Here is a 12,961-nt window from a genome sequence, read left to right as displayed (position 1 = left end):
CTATACCAAGTTACCAGTCCTTATAAGAACTTTTGTGGAACAAGCAGGTTGTGTGTTAGTGATTAGCAGACTGTACGTCAGTCCCTATACCGCTGAAGGACTGCTGCAGTATAGGTGAGCGGTCAGCAGTGGTGCACGTCAACCCTATCTATTGTGGACCGATAGCGGTCCTTACAGAACAGCAGACTGTACCGCACTCAAGCCTATGTACCGTAGCACCCTATACCAAGTTACCAGTCCTTATAAGAACTTTTGTGGAACAAGCAGGTTGTGTGTTAGTGATTAGCAGACTGTACGTCAGTCCCTATACCGCTGAAGGACTGCTGCAGTATAGGTGAGCGGTCAGCAGTGGTGCACGTCAACCCTATCTATTGTGGACCGATAGCGGTCCTTACAGAACAGCAGACTGTACCGCACTCAAGCCTATGTACCGTAGCACCCTATACCAAGTTACCAGTCCTTATAAGAACTTTTGTGGAACAAGCAGGTTGTGTGTTAGTGATTAGCAGACTGTACGTCAGTCCCTATACCGCTGAAGGACTGCTGCAGTATAGGTGAGCGGTCAGCAGTGGTGCACGTCAACCCTATCTATTGTGGACCGATAGCGGTCCTTACAGAACAGCAGACTGTACCGCACTCAAGCCTATGTACCGTAGCACCCTATACCAAGTTACCAGTCCTTATAAGAACTTTTGTGGAACAAGCAGGTTGTGTGTTAGTGATTAGCAGACTGTACGTCAGTCCCTATACCGCTGAAGGACTGCTGCAGTATAGGTGAGCGGTCAGCAGTGGTGCACGTCAACCCTATCTATTGTGGACCGATAGCGGTCCTTACAGAACAGCAGACTGTACCGCACTCAAGCCTATGTACCGTAGCACCCTATACCAAGTTACCAGTCCTTATAAGAACTTTTGTGGACCAAGCAGGTTGTGTGTTAGTGTTTAGCAGACTGTACGTCAGTCCCTATACCGCTGAAGGACTGCTGCAGTATAGGGCAGCGGTCAGCAGTGGTGCACGTCAACCCTATCTATTGTGGACCGATAGCGGTCCTTACAGAACAGCAGACTGTACCGCACTCAAGCCTATGTACCGTAGCACCCTATACCAAGTTACCAGTCCTTATAAGAACTTTTGTGGAACAAGCAGGTTGTGTGTTAGTGATTAGCAGACTGTACGTCAGTCCCTATACCGCTGAAGGACTGCTGCAGTATAGGGCAGCGGTCAGCAGTGGTGCACGTCAACCCTATCTATTGTGGACCGATAGCGGTCCTTACAGAACAGCAGACTGTACCGCACTCAAGCCTATGTACCGTAGCACCCTATACCAAGTTACCAGTCCTTATAAGAACTTTTGTGGACCAAGCAGGTTGTGTATTAGTGTTTAGCAGACTGTACGTCAGTCCCTATACCGCTGAAGGACTGCTGCAGTATAGGGCAGCGGTCAGCAGTGGTGCACGTCAACCCTATCTATTGTGGACCGATAGCGGTCCTTACAGAACAGCAGACTGTACCGCACTCAAGCCTATGTACCGTAGCACCCTATACCAAGTTACCAGTCCTTATAAGAACTTTTGTGGACCAAGCAGGTTGTGTATTAGTGTTTAGCAGACTGTACGTCAGTCCCTATACCGCTGAAGGACTGCTGCAGTATAGGGCAGCGGTCAGCAGTGGTGCACGTCAACCCTATCTATTGTGGACCGATAGCGGTCCTTACAGAACAGCAGACTGTACCGCACTCAAGCCTATGTACCGTAGCACCCTATACCAAGTTACCAGTCCTTATAAGAACTTTTGTGGACCAAGCAGGTTGTGTGTTAGTGTTTAGCAGACTGTACGTCAGTCCCTATACCGCTGAAGGACTGCTGCAGTATAGGGCAGCGGTCAGCAGTGGTGCACGTCAACCCTATCTATTGTGGACCGATAGCGGTCCTTACAGAACAGCAGACTGTACCGCACTCAAGCCTATGTACCGTAGCACCCTATACCAAGTTACCAGTCCTTATAAGAACTTTTGTGGAACAAGTGAGTTGTGAATGTTTAGCAGACTGCAGCAGAAGGGCAGCAGTCAAGTATAATATCCTTTCTATATTTGGAAGAAAGAATATTATACATGTACAAGCCTATTACTGTACCACTGATACCAGTCCTGAAAAGAACCTTTGTGGAACTAATAATAACAGCAAGTCTTTAAAATTACCCTCACTGCCTGACAACACTGCTTCCTTCCTGTCCCTATACAAATTGGCAAAAAAAGAGAACGATTAGTGGTTACTGGAACAGCTCTTTTGTGGACCTTGATAGTAACAGCTAATGATGATGATGATGATGATGATGATGAAAGACTAATCTGGCTGTCCCTGTAGCATACACCGTCCTTTCCCTTTCTCTAAACTAACAAAAGACACTCAGGCTGCTGCAAGAATCAGCAGCACAGCAAACCTATCAACACCTAACACCTATACCAGTCCTGAAAAGAACTTTTGTGTACCAAATAGCTAGTGGTTTATCTCTCCCTACTCCACACAGGAACCTGTCCCTATCTTAACAGAAGAAAGAATGTAAAATGGCCACCGGATCGGGTGTATTTATAGGTTAGGGGGAATGTACAAGTGTCCATGTGCTGTCATGTCTCAATTGGCTGTCCTGTATCACATGATAAACGTGTCACCAAAGGTTAAAGTTCTTGTATACATTAAACACGTAAGTCCGCCGCGGCGAACGACGGAAAAAGGCGTTCGAACGTGCGGACCGCGAATGTCGGAAATTCGCCGCGAAACGACCGCCGGGCGAACCGTTCGGCCATCACTACTGCAGAGGTTGAAGGGGTGGGGGGTCAGCCTGTCAGTGCTCAGACCATATGCCTCACACTGTATCAAATTGGTCTGCATGGCTGTCGTCCCAGAAGGAAGCCTCTTCTAAAAATGATGCACAAGAAAGCCTGCAAATAGTTTGCTGAAGGCAAGCAGAATAAGGACATAGATTACTGGAACCATGTCCTGTGGTCTGATGAGACCAAGATAAACTTATCTGGTTCAGATGGTGTCAAGCTTGTGTGGCAGAAACCAGGTGAGGGGTACAAAGACAAGTGTGTCTTGCCTAGAGTCAAGCATAGTGGTGGGAGGGTCATGGTCTGGGACTTCATGAGTGCTACCAGCACTGGGGAGCTACAGTTCATTGAGGGAACCATGAATGCCAACATGTACTGTGACATACTGAAACAGAGCATGATCCCCTCTCTTCGGAGAATGGGCTGCAGGGCCATATTCCAACATGATAACAACCCCAAACACACCTCCAAGATAACCACTGCCTTGTTAAAGAAGCTAAAGGTAAAGGTGATAGACTGGCCAAGCATGTCTCCAGACCTAAACCCTATTGAGCATCTGTGGGGCATCCTCAAATGGAAGATGGAGAAGCGCAAGGTCTCTAACATCCATCAGCTTTGTGATGTCATCATGAAGGAGTGGAAGAGGACTCCAGTGGCAACCTGTGAAGCTCTGGTGAACTCCATGCCCAAGATTGTTAAGGCAGTGCTGTAAAATAATGGTGGTCACGCAAAATATTGACACTTTGGGCTCAATTTGGACATTTTTTGTTAGGGGTGTACTCACTTTTGTTGCCAGTGGTTTAGACATTAATGGCTGTGTGTTGAGTTATTTTGAGGGGACAGCAAATTTACACTGTTATATATCCTATTATGCCCCTGTTGAAGACACTCTTTGTCGAAACGCGTCGGGCTTGCATCTAGCACCCCACATTGCTTTTATTGACGCTTCTGTTTTTTGTGATCACTTGTCATAATTCTTGTCCTTTTTTATGACTTTTTAATAAATACCTCCTGGTAAACTTTTTTTGACCTGCACCATTTGGAGCTTTCTTTTTTTTTTCCCTTTGTTTCTACCATCCTGTTGAACCCCCGTTCACATTTGGGGTCTGAAATGCAAATGGGCCACACCTGATCCGGACAATCTGTGGGATCCCCTTGAGAGACGCCCGCCACAGCTGTTCCATCACTCGGAGCCTTCTGCGAATCCCTTTGGATGGTATCTAACCTACCATCTGGTCGCATGTGCAGACCCTAAGGATTCCTGACTCTACTGTCGTAAGACTGGGGAGTCCACCGTATCTGGTAAGAGTATTCCATCTACTTTCTTGATTACTCCAGACAAGCTGACACACCTTGCTACACCTGATCAGTGAAACGTCTATTTCATCTGAAGAATGCCTCTCATCTCACTTTACGTGTACTAGTCACATGATAGAGGACTTTATATTTTGTGTTTTATACATGATTGTCTTCACCTAGATATTTCATTTCAAGTATAACATTTTTATATGTATTAATTACATGATAGAGGGTTCTATTCCTAGCTTTTTTAGCATTTATGATTGCTTATACACAGATATTTCCTCTTGTGAATATATCACTACTCAATTAGTGCTACACTATTATTTTGTTTATATAAGCTGTACACTCACTACATTGTAGCAAATTGTCATTTCTTCAGTGTTGTCACATGAAGAGATATAATAAACAAAATGTGAGGGGTGTACTCTACATACACTAGAAACCCAAAACAAAGCTTCTCTGACAACCGCCCTAGCAAATACACTCTCTAAATTCAGAGAAAATCTGAGAGAGCTTCTAACACAACAATATGACAAACATTTAAGCCCTTGTACACACGGTCATAGATTCCAAAGGAATGTGTCCAATAGGACCGTTTTGTCGGATATTCCGACTGCGTGTGGTCTCCATAGGACTGTTTCCATCGGAGTATCTGACGGACCAAGTTTTCCAACTTGTTGGTAAAATTTTCCAACAAAATGCTCCGATCGGACATACTCCGATCATGTGTAGAGAATTCCGATCGGACAAAGTGCCACGCATGCTCAGATCAAATTCCTACACCAAAGCTATTGGCTACTAGTGTGAACGTAGTCCCGTAGTAACGAAATAACGTCATCACGTCGGATTTTGCGACAACTTTGTCCGACCGTGTGTATGCAATTGTTTCGGACAAAATCCGACGGACTAAATCCGACGGATTTGGTTGTCGGAATGTCCGACCATGTGTACAAGGGCTTAGACACCTACAATTAGGATCCTATGCCAATGCCAATAGAGCAGAGAAATACCTGACCAACAGAATCAAGGCAGCTCGCATAAAAACTAGAATAGCATGTCTGACACATACCACCCTGTACCACAAAATCACTAACCCGCAAGATATAGCGAACCAGTTTGCAAAAATACTATGGAGCACTGTACAACCTAAACACAGACACCTCAACCCCACAACCAACGACAGATAACATACAACAATTCCTACAGAGAATCAAACTCCCATTACTGTCTCTACACATGCAATTGATCTTCCCAAAAGCATCAGAATCTTCTACCTTCCCCCAGGAGATGCTGAGAGCCCACATAGTTACTTTACCCAAACCTGCGAAAGATCCAATCACCCCAGCCAACTTTAGGCCCATATCCCTTCTGAACTCTGATATCAAAATACATGCAAAAATACTGGCCAAACAATTAACAGATATTGTTCCCTATATCATTCAGAGTGACCAGATGGGATTTGTGAGGGGGATACAAACCTCAGATGCTACCAGAAGAATCATTAATGTTATTCACCATGCTGTTAAAACCAGAACACCTTCTCTGCTACTACCTATAGACGCAAAGAAGGTGTTCGACAGGGTCCACTGGACATACATCGAAATGGTACTAGCCAAATTCGGCTTCAAAGGTCCAATACTCACTGCAATCTTGTCTCTATATTCCTGCCCATCAGCACAAGTGTATACTTCGGGTCTCTTATCCACACCCTTTAACATATCCAACGGAACTCGCCAAGGAGTTGTATTTTTGTATTCTACAACAGTTTCATAGAGACTGAAAGAGACTGCTGCAGATGGCCCATAGTGGTGAAAGTATAGTGAATCCTGCAGAATCCAGGGTTGTGAAAGTGGTTTGATTTGTTGGGGTACTATAAATCTGACCAGTTGTATCAAATGTTATTTGTAACTCTTTCAAATAGTGTAAGTTTGTAACTTTTCCACTTTGGGTATAGTGGTCCTTTGATGGGTCATTTTTCAATTTGGTGTGGCAGGCCCACTTTCCATTATTTTGATTTTGACAGTCTAAAGCTTGTTGCTTTAACTTTAGTTTTAAGCACAGATTTATGACACGTTTGGTTCCATATATCATTTAGTCAGTTCTCTCACAGAGGATAGAAATAAAAAGAAAAGAAAAAAAGACAAAATATAATTCAACATTATGGTGTACTTTGCCTGAAAAACAAATTAATTATTGGGCTGAGTATTTGGTCTTTTGACAGATTTTTAAAACCTTTTAACTGACAAAATACAGTGCCAGGTTCTTCTCATGTAGCAATTTGAAATAATAATACACTGATTTTCTCCCACATAAAAGCTTGTCATTCACAAAAACTAAATTACTTCTATAAAAGGCTATTGGCTGAAAATGGAGTACATTTAATGTGCTATGTTTTTAATGCAAATAAGCTCATCCCTGGTATTCACAGTTTTTTTGTTTGCTTTGGAAAGCAAAAAGAGCAGGAAATAGAAACCTAAAATATATATGCAGATCTACCCCTGTAGGAGCCACTGATTATGAGTGCCCTCTGCTCCTTGCCTTGACCTTTTCAAGAACCTCAGCCCCTCTAACACACCAGGTTGCATGTACAAACATACAATATCACAGGAAATCACTGCAAGTGATATTTTGTACCCAGTAGTAGAGCTATATCAAATAAAACAGGCACCAAACCCTACCTTTAGTAAAGGCAAACTTAATATATTTTCACCCAATATGGTTGGCAACTAGGCAAGCATAAAATGAATTAACAATAGTAATACAAATTTTGTAAACATAGTTACATAGTAGGCAAGGTTGAAAAAGACACAAATCCATTAAGTCCAAACTATGTGTGTGATTTTATGTCAGTATTACATTGTATATCTCTGTATGTTGTATTTGCTCAGGTGCCTAATCAAATAATTTTTTGAAATGATCAATGTTCCCCACTGAAACCACTGCCTGTGGAAGAGAATTCCACATCCTAACCGCTTTTACAGGAAATAACCCTCAACACAGTTTAAGGTTAAACCACTTTTCTTCTCATTTTAATGAATGGCCGCATGTCTTATTCAGTTCCCCTTTGCGGAAAAGCTTTATCCCTATTGTGGGGTCATCAGTATGGTATTTGTACATTGAAGATTGAGCAAAAAAGGAGGGGTACTAAAAAAGTAACCTCAGGTTGGACTTTAGAGGCATAGAAACAATGGAGAAGTAACAAAAATAATGTTTATTCAAAAAAGTACATGATATAATCACAGTTTTCAAAAGGTTAAAAATCATATGAAAAGGATACAATTTGTACAGTAAGCCTTTGTGCTTCTACGCATTTCACCATTAGGTTTCTTCAGGACATGATCAAGGTTCAAAGAAGTGACAAAAAAAGAAGAACCGGTCTCACTGTCTTATAGTGAACTAGGCTTCATGCACAAATATCCAATGGCCGGAAGGTTCCCAAAAATGTTGGGTGCTTCTAGCAAGCTATGAAGAGGTAAAGCAGCGTACAGCTAGTTTAGTAAATAAGAATAGGGTGTTACTAAAACAGGGGCAGGTGTGACTCTCTTGTCAGCAATCGTCAAAGAGAAGATCATACTGAGAGATCCAGAAACCAATAAAGGGAACACAGGTGGAACTCAGTATGCTAACGATAGGAATGGTATGATATGAAGATATGAATGATGAGCCAAACAGACAAGCCCCTGGAGACAGCCTGGTGCTGTACACACCGTACTGAGTTCCACCTGTGTTCAGTGTATTGGTTCCTGGACCTCTCAGTATGATCATCTCTTTGATGATTACAATTCCCATAATTCCCAGCATTCTGCGTAGAAGTCCATAAGCTTTCTTGGCTATAGTTCTCCCTCTGTTGATCTTCCAGTGGGTTGCCTAAAAAAAAATGTGTTTATGGGGGAATCCCTCCCACAGAGCTATCATATTCTGATCGCAGGGAGACTTCACCTCTATCAGAATACCATTGTCAGTTGTGCTGGCTATAGTTGGCAGGACTGATTGAACAAAAAACAATAGACTGGTTGTACACGAGTCAATCAAAAGATTGACTTGTGTTCAACCATTCTACTCATAAATAGATTAAAATTCGGCCAGTTCCTGCTAAGCTGAATGAATTTCAATTTATTTATGGCCGGCTTAAGACCCATTGGGGGTGAAACATGTCAAAAGAAGATAGTAAGTGTAGTGTACTCTCTGATTGAATTAATAACGTTACCTTGAGGCCTTAAGGATCAATAGTTTGAAGCCCCCGTTATGATTTTTGTTTGAACATGTTGGTGGAGATAAGGCAAAGCAAGGGTTTGGCAACCACAACTGGAAAAGCGTTACTGAGTGCGGGGGCTTTTGAGTAGCACAATTGTTTGTCTATGGAAAATACTTGTGTTCAAAATACATAATTTCTTAACTCCAAATTCTATAGATAAAAATGTGACTTCCAATTTAAAGTGTTTGTAAAGCCTGAAATTTAAAAAAAATACAAAAATAAAAAACAACAAGCATGTCATACATACCTGCTTTGTGCAATAGTTTTGCACAGAGCAGCCTTGCTCCTCCTCTTCTCAAGTCCCCCGCTGGTGGTTCAGCCCCCCCCCCCCCCCCACCCATCAAGTGGCCCAGTAGGAAGCTTCCACAATGGTGGAATTGTTTATTCATTGGAACCAATTTTAAATGAATGGGCTGGGTTAACACAATAAAGTGCAATAAAGCACATTGTGGCACATATATAGCCATAATACTACATGGTGTTAGGGCACCCTAAAGGATAAAGGTGAACTGACCTTGTTCCCTGTTCATGATTCTGGAAAATCCCAAAACCAAATGAATAGGGAGTGTTGGAAATTGTTAAAATAAACAAAATATTGTAATTTCAGAAAAGAGAAATTTGAATTTGTTAAGGCAGTTATGAAATAATCTGCTGCACTTTGAAATGCATAGCTAATAAATAATTAAACCAATATATTGATTGTCTTGTGTAGTACTCCATTGGACAACTTCTTTAATAAAACAGTTAATATAACAGAAGTGAAATGTCCTCTAAATGTTTTTCTGTTGTACATGTAAAAACTTTGCTATTAAAGGCATGCCCATTAAAAGTCAGAAGTAATCAGAGCAGTAATAAGGCACACATCTAGTAAGGCTGATGAAGGAAAATGTACTAATTGAATTTGTATCATTTTAGAGCCCACTGTACCTTTATTTGTCATTTGATGAAAAGATAAAGTTACCCAATTAACCCGTCCCTACAATCACTGCAGCATATTGCTCAATAGCCAGGAAATGTTTTTTGCCTTGCTCTTATGTTCACCAAATCAGAAAAATTAAAAAATATACATATTTGCATACTTGTCAAAGACAATAATGCAGCGTAATCAGGTAACGAGGATAGCGTGATGTTATGGTAGCTAGCATTGGATAATGACAGAAGCCTCCATGTTTCACAGGACAGAATTCTTTGAAGTCATGTCTTTTCTGTGAGTGAATGTGATTATAACACAGTGGCTGAGGGTTTTACACCTCTCCATAGAGAAACCATTTTTTATCTGATGCATATTGATTCAATGTTTTCCTTTAAAGAACACCCTTTTTTAATTTCCTTACAACATGTGAAAGAACCTTCAAAGCTTCAAACTAACTCTTAGCTAACCTTTCCTCCTTTGATGGATTTACTGACTCCATCACTCAAGATCAGCACTTTTTTGTCTCACCTCTTTGACCCTTATGCCCAGGCTACTTGCTGGTAACAAAGGATAAAAAATGTATCTTCTTGAATTTAATCAGCTGGATACCACAAGCCTGTGATAATGTCTGAATAAAGATGGCCACATCGAGCACCTCCACTTCTCAACACACATCAAGTGTAAAGGGATCACTTACTTGTACTTGCTTGTATCAGAACAAGTCTCCATAAGTCCAGGGGAGCGAACTATGTAGATATGTTCAGTGGCAAGAAGATTTCTCATGGAGGATCCAAAGCTTTCTAAAAGCCAAGGGGAAAAGCGAGCTAGCCAATAAAGGATGTACTTTCTGTGATAGTACAGTTATCTATTAACCACTTGCCCCCAGGAACATTTCCCCCCTTAATGAGCATTGTGATATGGCACTGTGTTACTAGATGGTCTTGAGGTTCATTCCACTCAAACATCTGCTGTTCATTTGTTCGCTGAAAAAAACAAGATATGTGGCAAATTTGGAGAGCCCCATAATGCACTGTGAGATTGCGGTGCATTGGCGGTTGCTGATTGGCCAAAGCATGAACCTGACCTGCATGCTTTGGCCATTCACAGCGTAATCTGCTGTGAAAGCCATGATTGGCCAAAGGCAGGGTGTCTTTGGTCAAACATGGCTCAGGGAGCTAAGTCCACTATATAAAGCTGCTCACACGGCAGCTGAATGTAGTGTGATAACGTGTGAGATTGAGAGAACTTGAGTTAGATCAGGCATATATCTATATATATATATATATATATATATATATATATATATAGATATATATATAGATATATATATAGATATAGATTTATATAGATATAGATAGACAGATATATATATATATATATATATATATATATATATATATATACAATGCTGTGAAAAAGTATTTGCCCCCTTTCTACTTTGACATTTTTTGCATATCTGTCACACGTAAATGACTCAGATCATCAAAAAATAATTATTATTACATAAAGATAACCCAAGCAAATACAAAATGCCATTTTTAAATGATGGTTCACTCTTCTTTGCAGAATTGTGTTAATTCAGCCTTATTGGAGGGTTTTCCAGCATGGGCAGCCTGTCTAAGGTCATGAATGATACAACATCTTAATTGGATTTATGTCCGAGCTTTGACTAGGACAATTCAAAACCTAAATTTTGGTTTGTTTGAACCATTTGGAGGTGGACTTGCTGTTGTGTTTTGAATCAATGTCCTGCTGCATAACCCAAGTGCACTTGAGCTTGAGGTCACAAACTGATGGCCGGACATTCTCCTTTAGGATTTTCTGATAGAGCTCAGAATTCATGGTTCCATCAATTATGGTAAGTCATCCAGGTCCTGAAGCTGCAAAGCAGCCCCAGACCATCACAATGTCTGACTATTTGTATGATGTTCTTGTTATAAAATGCTGTATTCATTTTATACCAGATGTAACGTGATGCACACCTTCCAAAAAGTTAGATTTTTGTCTCATCAGTCCACAGAATATTTGCCTAATAGTCGGGAATAATTAAGATTTTTTTTTGGTAAATGTGAGATGAGCCTTTGTGTTCTTTTTGGTCAGCAGGGACTTTGGCCTTGGAACTCTCCCATGGATGCCATTTTTGCCTAGTCTTTCTTTTTACTGAATCATGAACACTGATCTTACCTGTGGCAAGTGAGGCCTGTGGTTCTTTAGATGTTGTTCTGGGTTCATTTATGACCTCTTGGATGAGTCTTTGTTGTGCTCTTGGAGTTATTTGGTTGGCCGGCCACTCCTGGTAAAGTTCACTACTGTTTCAAGTTTTCTCCATTTTTGGATAATGCCTCTCATCATGGTTTGCTGGCATCCCAAAGCCTTAGAAATGGCTTTGTAATCCTTTCCAGACTGATACAATGTCAATGACTTTGTTTCTCATTTGTTCTTGAACTTTTTTGGACCGCAAAATGATGTGTTGCTTTTTGAGATATTTTAGCATGCTTCACTTTGTCAGACAGCCTCTATTTAAGTGATTTTTGTTTCAACAGGTCTGGCAGTAATCAGGCCTGGGTGTAGCAAAAATGCAACTCCACTTTCCAAAAAATTGTGATTAATCACAGTTCATTCATGATTCAGCATGGGAGGGGGCAATTACTTTCTTTCACATAGAGCCAGGCAAGTTTCAACAGGTTTTTTCCCTTAGTAAATTAAATAATAATTTAAAAACTGCATCTTGGATTTACTCGGGTTATCTTTGTGTAAAATTAAAGTTTGATCGAAATCATTTAAGTACGAGAAATATGCAAAAGAATTGAAATACTTTTTCACAGCACTGTATATATACAGTGTATTCAGTGTAGGCTATACATACAGTGCAAGCAGTCTAGTGTGTGTGTATATATATATATATATATATATATATATATATATATATATATATATACAGTATAGCACAAAAGTGAGTACACCCCTCACATTTTCCTCAATGGGAGGCCTCCCGGCGGCTGCTGTCTTGGCTGTGACAGCTGTTATATTGGCAAGAGTGACGTAACTGTGACGTAACTGAGTAACCCCACCCCTTCTGACGTCATGGGAAATCAGATGGGGTGGGGTCTTCCGGTTACGTCAGCAGGTGGCCCTGCCCTTGCCTATATACGAGCTGTCAAAGGGAAAAGACAGCAGTCGCCGGGAGGCCTCCTATGGATTTTTTTTCTATTTTTCAGATGATTGATAATGGATGGACACTTTTTTTAAATTTTAATAAAGGAATTGTTAAAAACTGTCTATTGTGGTGCACCTCCCCGTGTTGAGGGGGGGGGGTGCATGTATGGCTCGCTCACCCCCCCCCCATCCTGACCTCCAAGCTGCAAGCTCGGATAATGGGCTGTTATAGATTTTGGGGGGTACCCCCACGCCAATTATTATTTTTTTTTTAATTGTAATAGCGTTACCCTTAAAATCCACACCAGGGCCTGGTATGGACTGGGGAGGGGGACCGCATGCTGTTTTTTATTCCTTTAGAAATGTAATTTTGCTGCGGCACTGTTCTACACATCACACAGATGTGCTACTTTACTACTAGGATCCTCCCAAACACGATATTTAAATGAATATTTCATTTTTATTGTTTCACTTTAAGCATTATTAAAATCACTTCAGAAAAAAATT

The sequence above is a fragment of the Lithobates pipiens genome, unplaced genomic scaffold, assembly GCF_037356315.1.
Source record: "Lithobates pipiens isolate NorthernLeopardFrog02 unplaced genomic scaffold, aLitPip1_a1.2 Scaffold_16, whole genome shotgun sequence".
Classification (NCBI taxonomy): domain Eukaryota; kingdom Metazoa; phylum Chordata; class Amphibia; order Anura; family Ranidae; genus Lithobates; species Lithobates pipiens.
Note: the sequence above shows the minus strand (reverse complement) of the source record.